This window comes from Callospermophilus lateralis, unplaced genomic scaffold (assembly GCF_048772815.1).
Source record: "Callospermophilus lateralis isolate mCalLat2 unplaced genomic scaffold, mCalLat2.hap1 Scaffold_91, whole genome shotgun sequence".
NCBI lineage: Eukaryota > Metazoa > Chordata > Mammalia > Rodentia > Sciuridae > Callospermophilus > Callospermophilus lateralis.
The window spans coordinates 5,912,841-5,926,771 of record NW_027517238.1 but is presented as its reverse complement, the minus strand read 5'-3'; the positions used below and the strand labels follow the sequence as shown (position 1 = coordinate 5,926,771).

General features: G+C 37.6%; 1 pseudogene; it reads right to left on the bottom strand.

Annotated features, from left to right (window-relative positions):
- LOC143637798 (F-BAR and double SH3 domains protein 2-like) overlaps nucleotides 1-13,931 on the bottom strand; it is a 150,564-nt pseudogene that overhangs the window by 70,141 nt on the left and 66,492 nt on the right.

Here is a 13,931-nt window from a genome sequence, read left to right as displayed (position 1 = left end):
ATCATGGGAGACTTCAACACACCTCTCTCACCACTAGACAGATCTTCCAAACAAAAGTTGAATAAGGAAACTATAGAACTCAATAACACAATTAATAACCTAGACTTAATTGATATATATAGAATTTACCACCCAACATCAAGCAGTTACACTTTTTTTCTCAGCAGCACATGGATCCTTCTCAAAAATAGATCATATATTATGTCACAGGGCAACTCTTAGACAATATAAAGGAGTGGAGATAATACCATGCATCTTATCTGATCATAATGGAATGAAACTGAAAATCAACGATAAAAGAAGGAAGGAAAAAACATGCATCACTTGGAGAATGAACAATTGGTTACTAAATGATCAATGGGTTATAGAAGACATCAAGGAGGAAATTAAAAAATTCTTAGAGATAAATGAAAGCACAGACACAACATATCGGAATCTATGGGACACATTAAAAGCAGTTCTAAGAGGAAAATTCATTGCTTGGAGTTCATTCCTTAAAAAAAGAAAAAACCAACAAATAAATGATCTCATACTCCATCTCAAAATCCTAGAAAAAGAAGAGCAAAACAACAGCAAAAGAAGTAGAAGGCAAGAAATTATTAAAATCAGAGCTGAAATTAATGAAATTGAAACAAAAGAAACAATTGAAAAGATTGACAAAACTAAAAGTTGGTTCTTTGAAAAAATAAATAAAATCGACAGACCCTTACCATGCTAACGAAGAGAAGAAGAGAGAGAAATCAAATTACTAGCATACGGGATGAAAAAGGCAATATCACAACAGACACTTCAGAAATACAGAAGATAATCAGAAACTATTTTGAATCCTTATACTCCAATAAAATAGAAGATAGTGAAGGCATCGATAAATTTCTTAAGTCATATGATCTGCCCAGATTAAGGCAGGAGGATATAGACAACCTAAACAGACCAATATCAATTGAGGAAATAGAAGAAACCATCAAAAGACTACCAACTAAGAAAAGCCCAGGACCGGATGGGTATACAGCAGAGTTTTACAAAACCTTTAAAGAGGAACTAACACCAATACTTTTCAAGCTATTTCAGGAAATAGAAAAAGAGGGAGAACTTCCAAATTCTTTCTACGAGGCCAACATCACCCTGATTCCTAAACCAGACAAAGACACTTCAAAGAAAGAAAACTACAGACCAATATCTCTAATGAACCTAGATGCAAAAATCCTCAATAAAATTCTGGCAAATCGGATTCAAAAACATATCAAAAAAATTGTGCACCATGATCAAGTAGGATTCATCCCTGGGATGCAAGGCTGGTTCAATATACGGAAATCAATTAATGTTATTCTCCACATAAATAGACTTAAAAATAAGAACCATATGATCATCTCGAGAGATGCAGAAAAAGCATTCGACAAAGTACAGCATCCCTTTATGTTCAAAACGCTAGAAAAACTAGGGATAACAGGAACTTACCTCAACATTGTAAAAGCAATCTATGCTAAACCTCAGGCTAGCATCATTCTGAATGGAGAAAAATTGAAGGCATTCCCTCTAAAATCTGGAACAAGACAGGGATGCCCTCTCTCACCACTTCTGTTCAACATAGTTATCGAATCACTGGCCAGAGCAATTAGACAGACGAAAGAAATTAAAGGCATAAAAATAGGAAAAGAAGAACTTAAATTATCACTATTTGCAGATGACATGATTCTATACCTAGCAGACCCAAAAGGGTCTACAAAGAAACTATTAGAGCTAATAAATGAATTCAGTAAAGTGGCAGGATATAAAATCAACACACATAAATCAAAGGCATTCCTGTATATCAGCGACAAATCCTCTGAAATGGAAATGAGGACAACCACTCCATTCACAATATCCCCCCCAAAAATAAAATACTTAGGAATCAACCTAACAAAAGAGGTGAAAGACTTATACAATGAAAACTACAGAACCCTAAAGAGAGAAATAGAAGAGGATCTTAGAAGATGGAAAAATATACCCTGTTCATGGATAGGCAGAACTAACATCATCAAAATGACAATATTACCAAAAGTTCTCTATAGGTTTAATGCAATACCAATCAAAATCCCAATGGCATTTCTTAAAGAAATAGAGAAAGTAATCATGAAATTCATATGGAAAAATAAAAGACCCAGAATAGCAAAAACAATGCTAAGCAGGAAGGGTGAATCAGGCGGTATAGCGATACCAGACTTCAAACTATACTACAGAGCAATAGTAACAAAAACAGCATGGTACTGGTACCAAAACAGGCGGGTGGACCAATGGTACAGAATAGAGGACACAGAAACCAACCCACAAAACTACAACTATCTTATATTTGATAAAGGGGCTAAAAGCATGCAATGGAGGAAGGATAGCATCTTCAACAAATGGTGCTGGGAAAACTGGAAATCCATATGCAACAAAATGAAACTGAATCCCTTTCTCTCGCCATGCACTAAAGTTAACTCAAAATGGATCAAGGAGCTTGATATCAAATCAGAGACACGGCGTCTGATAGAAGAAAAAGTCGGCTACGATCTACATACTGTGGGGTCGGGCTCCAAATTCCTCAATAGGACACCCATAGCACAACAGTTAATAACTAGAATCAACAAATGGGACTTACTCAAACTAAAAAGTTTTTTCTCAGCAAAAGAAACAACAAGAGAGGTAAATAGGGAGCCTACATCCTGGGAACAAATCTTTACTCCTCACACTTCAGATAGAGCCCTAATATCCAGAGTATACAAAGAACTAAAAAAATTAGACAACAAGATAACAAATAACCCAATCAACAAATGGGCCAAAGACATGAACAGACACTTCTCAGAGGAGGACATACAATCAATCAACAAGTACATGAAAAAATGCTCACCATCCCTAGCAGTCAGAGAAATGCAAATCAAAACCACCCTAAGATACCATCTCACTCCAGTAAGATTGGCAGCCATTAGGAAGTCAAACAACAACAAGTGCTGGCGAGGATGTGGGGAAAAGGGTACACTTGTTCATTGTTGTTGGGACTGCAAATTGGTGCAGCCAATCTGGAAAGCAGTATGGAGATTTCTTGGAAAGTTGGGAATGGAACCACCATTTGACCCAGCTATTCCCCTTCTCGGTCTATTCCCTAAAGACCTAAATAGAGCATGCTACAGGGACACTGCTACATCGATGTTCATAGCAGCACAATTCACAATAGCAAGACTGTGGAACCAACCTAGATGCCCTTCAATAGACGAATGGATAAAAAAAATGTGGCATTTATACACAATGGAATATTACTCTGCATTAAGAAATGACAAAATCATAGAATTTGGAGGGAAATGGATGGCATTAGAGCAGATTATGCTGAGTGAAGCCAGCCAATCCCTAAAAAACAAATGCCAAATGTCTTCTTTGATATAAGGAGAGTACCTAAGAACAGAGTAGGGACGAAGAGCATGAGAAGAAGATTAACATTAAACAGGGACGAGAGGTGGGAGGGAAAGGGAGGGAGAAGGGAAATTGCATGGAAATGGAAGGAGACCCTCAGGGTTATACAAAATTACATACAAGAGGTAACGAGGGGAAAGGGAAAAATAATACAAGGGGGAGATATGAACTGCAGTAGAGTGGGTAGAGAGAGAAGAGGGGAGGGGAGGGGAGGGGAGGGGGGTAGTAACGGATAGGAAAGGCAGCAGAATACAACAGACCCTAGTATGGCAATATATAAATCAATGGAAGTGTAACTGATGTGATTCTGCAATTTGTAAACGGAGTAAAAATGGGAGTTCATAACCCACTTGAATCAAAGTGTGAAATATGATATATCAAGAACTATGTAATGTTTTGAACAACCAACAAAAAAAAAAAAAAAAAAAAACAGCTATGTGTCATTCATTCCCCACATGACTCTGGGCAAATCTCTTTTCCTTCTTAGGATACAATTCCTTCTTTATTACAGCCAAGATTAGCTCTTGGGTTCTTCCCACACTCCTGTTGGGAAAACTAAGGTGTTTCAGACAAAAGGAAAAATGAGAAGCTCAATCTATTTACTATACAAAGTAAAGGAAATTCCTAGGTTATAAGGGAAAATCAGAAAGCTACTGCTGATGCATTCAGGGGCCCTGTATATAGACAATTATGACTCAGTCACACACCAGGTCCCACCCTTCATTAACATGCAACCCCAGACATTCCATCCCTCCCACCCTTGACCCATACCCCGATATACCTCAGCTATGGTCATTCTCAAAGCACTGACAGGGGAGAGCTCAATATCCACCAGTTGGGCAGCTCTTAAACTCTACCCAGTAAAGATTGCACAAGGATAGAAAACACAGCACAGAGTTAGAATTATAAGGCAATCAGGAACACAACAGCTAAGAACATTTAGCAGTGTTTAGAAACAAAGATAGAAGGACTTAGGGCTACAATTGGCCTTTGAAAGTGAGATGATTGATTTTTATGTGGCAAATAGGCAAAAATAAAATATTCTCTAGTTAGTCACAATTTTAAGTCAAGTTTGATAAACTTGTCCGTGCTCTGTTTCTTCTAAGGCTCTACTTCATTCATCCCAAGCTTCAAAGAAGTCAAATTATAGGACAATATCATTGAGTCGTTAAGAAAAATATGATTTGTTCAAAAGGTCACTAATATAAATGGCAAAAGCCATTATCTAAGAAGCAAATACTAATTTCCTATATTTCTTTTTTTCCTAAATATTTCTCTTATTTTATTCTATCCTTTTTGCAGTACTAGGGACTGAATCCAGGCTCTTATACATGCCGGGCAAGTGCTCTACCACTGAGCTACAATCCCCAGTCCTGTATTTCCTTATATAGCTATTAACAGGGCTATTCAAAATATAAGAAAAATAATGAGGATGTCACCAACAAATACATTTCTATTAAAGTGATATCATTAAACTCTGAAAATATATCATATACTCCTTTCAGATTCTAAATTTACTAAAAGAGTTTTTGAATATAATTTGACTTCCCTCTTGGTTTGCCTACTTTTAGAGAATGTATTAGAATGCCAATATTACTTCTCATTTTGTAGAAGCTAAATTTCATTATTTTGTGTCAAAAAATTCATATTTTTGTTCATCATTTTAAAAATTCAAATAATGGCAAACATTTCCCTTAAACTTAAGAAAAATGTATAATTAATGTAAGTTCTCTAAAAGTTGCCAATTTGAGGTTTATGTTAACATTCTAAAATCTTAAATGAATTATCAAAGGCCTATAATTGCTTTCTAAAGCCAATTAAAATATCTCTATGCCCATATATATTATTACATTATTCATTCTACTCTGGTTAAAATTTAACCACTGGGTTCTTTGAGAGGTATTACATAAAAGAATTTCATGTACAGAAAGCATGATGTACATATTAATAAATCTGTTGAATAATTTTTCTTCTTCCCTCAGTTTTCAGATTTTCATTACTTTTGTTTCATAACTTCATCTTATTCAGTAGGAAGTTGTTATTATAAAGACACTGGGTGTGTTCCTTACATGGTAGACAGAAGAAATGTCATGGTTTCTCTACATCTTCATAGTGTTGTTACAAAATTAATGAGATACACTCAGCTCTCCCTGTCTATTCCAAGGATGATAACTATGTAAGCACAAATATAATTTAAAAAAATGATAAGAGAATCTGAATTCTCCTTACAGTATCACTGTCACAGGGCTGGAACTGGAAGGGTTGAGGTTTGTGAAATACAGCATTCTCTTGTAAAAATAGCTGAGAGAAAATACCTAGAGAGAAAATAAGATATCTTTAAGTCTTGAATAAGGTTAAAATGTCCAGTAATTACATTCTAAAGTCTAAGATTTACTCAGCTGGTTTCTATACAAATGAGAAATCATCCAACACTATGTGATCAAAAGGAAATGATAATGTTATGCCTTTTTTTAAGATAAGAGTTATTACTTCTATGTCCTATTTTCTCAAGAGTTTAAATTTGAAAGTACTAGTTTAGCAACTAGTCCAGATTTAAAGACTAAACAATATGCACTATTTTAAGAGAGCAAAATGTCATGAAAAGCTATCCTGTGTAATGGGTGTGTATGTGTGTGAACAGGGAAGGGAGCATTGGTTTCTTAGTTTCTCCAAACTCTGAAGTTTGATGGGCTCTTAGAAGTCTGTTTTACAAACTGCCATTCACTAGGAAACTGCAAGATAATCCTATCTATAGCACAAAATGATATTGCCAGAAAATTTCTTGTACTTTTTCCCAGTAGGTTGCATTCTAATCATGATCTTAAAATACACTCAGAAACCCTGTGCCTAATAGAAGAAAAAGTAGGCCCAAATATCTGCCACATCTGCTTAGGACCTGACTTCCTTAACAAGACTCCTAAAGAACAAGAAGTAAAATCAAGAATCAATAAATGGGATGGAATCAAACTAAAAAGTTTCTTCGCATTCAAGCATGTGAAGAGAGAGCTTACAGAATGGAAAAAAGATCTATCAAACACACCTCCTCAGATAGAACATTAATCTACAGGATATATAAAGAACTCAAAAAACTTAACACACACACACACACACACACACACACACACACACACTCACACCACAATCAATAAATGGGCAGACAATTCACAGAAAAAGAAACACAGTCAATCAACAAATATATGAAAAAATGTTCAACATCTCTAGTAATTAAGAGAAATGCAAAACTACACTGCGATTCCATCTTACTGGAGTAATCAGAATGGCAATCATCAAGAATATAAGCAACAATAAATGTTGGTGAGGATGTGGGAAAAAAGGTATACTTCATACATTGTTGGTGGGGCTGTAAATTGGCGCAACCACTATGGAAAGCAGTGTGGAGAGTGGAACAACCATTTGACCCAGTTATCCGACTCCTAGGTTTATACCCAAATGACTTAAAATCAGCATATTACAGTGATACAGCCACATCAATGTTTATAGAAGCTCAATTCAAAACAGCTAAATTATGGAATCAACCTAGATGCCCTTCAACAGATGAATGGATAAAGAAACTGGTATATATACCTAATGGAATATTACCAAGCCTTTAAGAATAAAAAAATTATGGTATTTGCCAGTAAATGGATGAAACTGGAGAACATCATGCTAAGTGAAATAAGCCAATCCCAAAGAACCAAAGGCCAAATGTTTTCTCTGATATATGGATAATAATTCACAATGGGGGAGGGGGAAGAATAGAGGTATTTTGAACTAGAAAGAGGGGAGTGAAAGGAGGGGAGGGGGCATGAGTATAGGAATGACATTAGAATGAATTGGACATTATTACCCTATGTGCATATATGATTACATCATCTGTAATCATAATATCATGTACAACCAGATGAATGAAAAGTTATACTCCATTTATGTATATCAAAATGTATTCTACTGTCATGTATAACTAATTAAAACAAATAATTCAGAAGACAGACTGAAAAGGAATATACATAGAACAGCAAAATAAACAGCATAGAAAGATGGTCTCTGAAAATGAATTATATGCTCTGGGAAAAAATGGAAATAAGCAACATTTGATTATGCAGAAACCCAAATTGCATTTTTCTGCACTGGCTACTCATCTTTCATGTGCAATGCATTACACCTCATTAGCAGCTCTGCCTGAGGATGGGCAGAAGAAAAAAAGTTCAAAAAAGTTCTGTAGTTTTACCTTGGAAATCTGGGAAAAGGATGGACTACTTGAGAGGATAATGTAGTGTTTTATATTTTATTTACAAGTGCAATCCCAGTTTTCCACTGCTTGCCTCCCCCCCATTCAATCATCCATTTATAGAGCTTACCAGGTCCAACGTTAAGTATAGGAGTGACAAGGGAATCCACAGATGAACAAAACAGCAAATAGGGTTAGTATCTTCCAGTAATTTAGAATGTGGAAACTGGAAGAACCAAATAGATTACACAGTTCAAATACACTGTGGAAGTACGCAGAAGGTACAGGGAGAGCAAAAGGGGTGATACTGAATTCAGATGGAAGAGGTGAGATGGGGTGAGGATGATGGGGAGGTTCTGGTCAAGGAATACTCACTGAAAAAACGTATTCTCAAAGGGAAATGTATTTTGTTCTTTTCTTGGGTTCTAATTTTAAGCTAGAATAACTGAAAGCTAATGATCCAGCCCTCAAAGCCTCACTCATTACCATGAAGAAAAGCTGGGAGGATCACTAGCCAAACAAATCCTCAAGCACTATGATGGGTGGGGCAAGGGCAGACTGGACAGGTCAATTCTTACAGACTTTAAACTTTTTGTTATAGATAATTTCAAAACACACATAAAAGTAGAGATAATAGTAATATGTATCTCCATGTGCTCATGGCCCAGTTTTCAAAAACATCCCCTCATGGACAATCTTGTTTCATCTATAAATTCATCTACTTCTTCTGTCACTAATTATATTGAAGTAAGTCCCAGACTTACTTCAATCTCATCTATAAACATTTCAATATCCTATCTAAAAGAATAGGGGTCTTAAGAAAATACATTCAGTTTAAAATTTACAAGACTAACATATCAATTAGTGTTCAAATTTCCCTATTCTTTAAAAGTTTTTCGAATTAGGATCCAAATAAAGTCAGTCCCCAGAGCGCAACTGGATGTTGCTTATAATGTGGAAGCTGGGAGAACTAAATAGGTTACACAGCTAAAGCACACTATGGAAGCACATAGAGGATACAGGGAGAGCAAAGAAGATGATACTGAATCCTGACTGAAGAGGTGAGATGGGCTGAGGAGTGGTGGGGAGAATCTGGTGAGGGAAAGCTGATGTTGCTTAAGATGATATTCTTTACATACACTGTAAATTTCTTTCTTCCTCCTTTTTCCTCTCTTGCAATCAATTCAATTGTTGAAGAAGCCCAGGTTTTTTTTTGTTGAGTTTCTGAGTCTGAATTTTGTTGACTGCATCCTGGGAATGTTTTACTTCCTGTTTTTCCTTAAATTGGCTTTTGAATCTAGAGGCTTAATTAGATTCAGGTTTGTGTTTGTTTGGATCTGGTTTGTTTCTGTTTGTTTTGGCAAGGTAGGCTTTACTTTCATGAGAAGGTTTGCCCTGACTTGCCTCTTTTTATGATATTAACATTTATAGTGGGCTGAAGGTAACTTCCCAAAAGATATGCCCATGTCTTAATCCCTGAAATCTATGGATGTTACCTCCTTTTGAAAAAGTGTTTTGGCAGATGTAATTAAGGATTCTGAGATAAAAACATGCTGGATTACCTAGGTGGGCCCTAAATCCAATGATAAGACATTAAGAGGGCTGGGGATGTGGCTCAAGCGGTAGCACGCTCGCCTGGCATGCGCGGGGTGCTGGGTTTGATCCTCAGCACCATATAAAAATAAAATAAAGATGCTGTGTCCATTGAAAACTAAAAAATAAATATTAAAAAATTCTCTCTCTCTCAAAAAACAAAAGATATTAAGAAAATTACACAGACAAAAGGAGAAGGCAATGTGACCACTGAGGCAGAGAGTGGAGTGAGGTGGCCACAGACACCCAATGAGGTAAGGAATTGTTTTTCCCTTAAAGCTTTTGGAGGAAGTACAGCTTGCTGACACTTAAGATTTCAGATTTCTAGTCAAGGAAATGGAAAAAAGTTGCAAAGGAGTCCTGTGCACTTCTTAAGATCTTTCTCTTTCTCTCTTTTTTTATTTATTTTTCAGTTTTCAGTGGACACAACATCTTTATTTTATTTTATGTGGTGCTGAGGATCGAACCCAGCGCCCCGAGCATTCCAGGCGAGCGAATTACCACTTGAGCCACATCCCCAGCCCTCCTGTGTACTTCTTAATGTCAGCATCCTGCATAGCTATCACACAATAAAAAGCTAGAAAATTGACATTGGTATACACCATAAAGGTTATTAGATTCCACCAATTATACACTTACTTCTTTGGGTATGTTCATTTATATGGCTCTATGCACATGTGTAGCTTCACATAACCACAAACCATAGTCCAGATGCTAAACTGAACCATCACCACAAGACTCCCTTGTGCCCAAATATCTTCAAATTGGGTCTTCCAAATTGCAGCATGTTTCTGTTAATACATAGTCTTGCTAAGATTCATTCTTGTCTACATTTATTTTTGACAGGTTAAATGGAATCTCATGATGATTTTAATTTTCATTTCCTTGATTATTATTATTTTTTAAAAATAGTTGTAGCCCGGATCAGGCCCAGCGGCCCGCCAGCATGGCAGTCACATCACTCCATTTGGAGTAGGGGCAGAGCAGAGCCGCCGCCCGAGCCTGCAAGGTAGACAGACTTGCGACTGGCGGAACAGGCCCAGCGGTCTACTGGTGTGGTAGACACGTCACACAAATTGGAGGAGGGGCAGAGCAGAGCTGTCTCCCGAGTCCGCAAGGTAGGCAGACCTGTGTCCGACCGGCGGATCAGGCCCAGCGGCCTGCTGGTGTGGTAGACACGTCACCCGTCATCCCAATTGGAGTAGGGGCAGAGCAGAGCCTTCTCCCGTGGTCGGAGCAGGCCCAGCGGCCCGACAGCATCGTAGTCACGTCAACCCAATTGGAGCAGGGACAGAGCAGAGCCACCACCCGCGCCCAGAACAGGTCCAGCGACCTGCCGGCGTAGTAGTCAAGACACCCCAATTGGAGTAGGGGCAGAGCAGATCCTCCACCCGAGCCCGCATGATAGGCAGGCCTGTGACAGACTGGCGGAACAGGCCCAGTGGCCTACCGGCGTGGTAGACACGTCACACCACTTGGGGGAGGGGCAGAGCAGAGCCGCCACCCGCGCCCAGAACAGGTCCAGCGACCTGCCGGCGTGGTAGTCACAACAACCCAATTGGAGAAGGGGCAGAGCAGAGCCGCCGCCCGTGCCTGCAAGGTAGTCAGATCCGCGACTAACTGACAGAACAGGCCCAGGGGTTCACGGACGTGGTAGACACGTCACACCAATTGGAGGAAGGGCAGAGCAGAGCCGCTGCCCGCGCCTCCAAGGTAGGCAGACCTGCGACCGACCGGCAGAACAGTCTCAGCGGCCCACCAGTGTGGTAGACAGATCACCCCAATTGGAGGAGGAGCAGAGCTGCCACCCGCCCCTGCAAGGGAGACTTTTCAACTATACAAGAGCAATATAAATATATAGGGGGAAAATTTCAAAAACACAACAGTCTCACTAAGCAGAAAGAAACACGAGCAATATGAAAAGACAAGGAAAGAAAGGACCACAAGCAATGCAGGTGAACTCAACTTTAGAAGAGGTAATAGCTGCAGCAGATGGAATGTCAGATAAAGAATTCAGGATATACATGCTGCAGATGATCTGGAGTCTCAAGGAAGACATTAGACAGCAAAATCAGACAATGAAAGATCACTTCGACCACTTCAACAATGTATTACATAAACAAATCCAAGAAGCAAAAGATCAACTATACAGGGAGATAGAGGTAATAAAAAACAAACAAACAGAAATCCTAGAAATGCAGGAAGCAATAAACCAACTTAAAAACTCAATTGAGAATACTACCAGCAGAGTAGAACACTTAGAAGATAGAACATCAGACAATGAAGACAAAGTATTTCAACTTGAAAAGAACATAGACAGCTAAGCAAAACTGTTAAGAAACCATGAGCAGAACATCCAAGAAATATGGGATAATATAAAGAGACCAAACTTAAGAGTCATTGGGATACAGGAAGGTATAGAGGTCCAAACCAAAGGAACGAGCCACCTATTCAATGAAATAATACGAGAAAACTTCCCAGACTTGAAGAATGAGACAGAATCACAAATCCTAGAAGCATACAGGATGCTGAATGTGCAAAACCATAAGAGATCCACACCTAGACACATTATAATGAAGATGCCCAACATAAAGAATAAGGAGAGAATTTTAAAAGCTACAAGAGAAAGGAAGCAGATTACATTTAGGGGTAAACCAATCAGGATAACAGCTGATCTTTCAACACAGACTCTGAAAGCTAGAAGATCCTGGAATCACATATTTCAAAAACTGAAAGAAAATGGGTTCCAACCAAGAATCATGTATCCAGCGAAATTAAGCTTCAGGATGGAAGATGAAATTAAAACCTTCCACGATAAACAAAAGTTAAAAGAATTTGCAGCTAGAAAACCATGTCTTCAAAACATCCTTGGCAAAACATTACAGGAAGAGGAAATGGAAAATAACAATGAAAACCAACAGTGGGAGGTAGTACAGTAAAGGGGGGGAAATAATCAAAAAGGAAAACAAACCATGTTTAGTAACATAAATAAACAAATATGGCTGGAAGAACAACCCATATCTCAATAATAACCCTAAATGTTAATGGCTTAAACTCACCAATCAAGAGACACAGGCTAGTAGAATGGATCACAAAACAAGACCCAACAATATGCTGCCTACAGGAGACGCATTTGATAGGAAAAGACATACATAGACTGAAGGTGAAAGGTTGGGAAAAATCATATCACTCATATAGACTTCGGAAACAAGCAGGAGTGTCCATACTCATATCAAATAAAATAGATTTCAAGCCAAAGTTAATCAAAAGGGATAAAGAGGGACACTACATACTTCTCAAGGGAACCATAAACCAACAAGACATAACTATCATAAATATATATGCCCCAAACAATGGTGCAGCTATGTTCATCAAACAAACTCTTCTCAAGTTTAAGAGTCTAATAGACCAACATTCAATAATCATGGGAGACTTCAACACACCTCTCTCACCACTAGACAGATCTTCCAAACAAAAGTTGAATAAAAAAACTATAGAACTCAATAACACAATTAATAACCTAGACTTAATTGATATATATATAGAATATACCACCCAACATCAAGCAGTTACACTTTTTTTCTCAGCAGCACATGGATCCTTCTCAAAAATAGATCATATATTATGTCACAGGGCAACTCTTAGACAATATAAAGGAGTGGAGATAATACCATGCATCTTATCTGATCATAATGGAATGAAACTGAAAATCAACGATAAAAGAAGGAAGGAAAAAACATGCATCACTTGGAGAATGAACAATTGGTTACTAAATGATCAATGGGTTATAGAAGACATCAAGGAGGAAATTAAAAAACTCTTAGAGATAAATGAAAGCACAGACACAACATATCGGAATCTATGGGACACATTAAAAACAGTTCTAAGAGGAAAATTCATTGCTTGGAGTTCATTCCTTAAAAAAAGAAAAAAACCAACAAATAAATGATCTCATACTCCATCTCAAAATCCTAGAAAAAGAAGAGCAAAACAACAGCAAAAGAAGTAGAAGGCAAGAAATTATTAAAATCAGAGCTGAAATTAATGAAATTGAAACAAAAGAAACAATTGAAAAGATTGACAAAACTAAAAGTTGGTTCTTTGAAAAAATAAATAAAATCGACAGACCCTTACCATGCTAACGAAGAGAAGAAGAGAGAGAAATCAAATTACTAGCATACGGGATGAAAAAGGCAATATCACAACAGACACTTCAGAAATACAGAAGATAATCAGAAACTATTTTGAATCCTTATACTCCAATAAAATAGAAGATAGTGAAGGCATCGATAAATTTCTTAAGTCATATGACCTGCCCAGATTAAGGCAGGAGGATATAGACAACCTAAACAGACCAATATCAATTGAGGAAATAGAAGAAACCATCAAAAGACTACCAACTAAGAAAAGCCCAGGACCGGATGGGTATACAGCAGAGTTTTACAAAAACCTTTAAAGAGGAACTAATACCAATACTTTTCAAGCTATTTCAGGAAATAGAAAAAGAGGGAGAACTTCCAAATTCATTCTACGAGGCCAACATCACCCTGATTCCTAAACCAGACAAAGACACTTCAAAGAAAGAAAACTACAGACCAATATCTCTAATGAACCTAGATGCAAAAATCCTCAATAAAATTCTGGCAAATCGGATTCAAAAACATATCAAAAAAATTGTGCACCATGA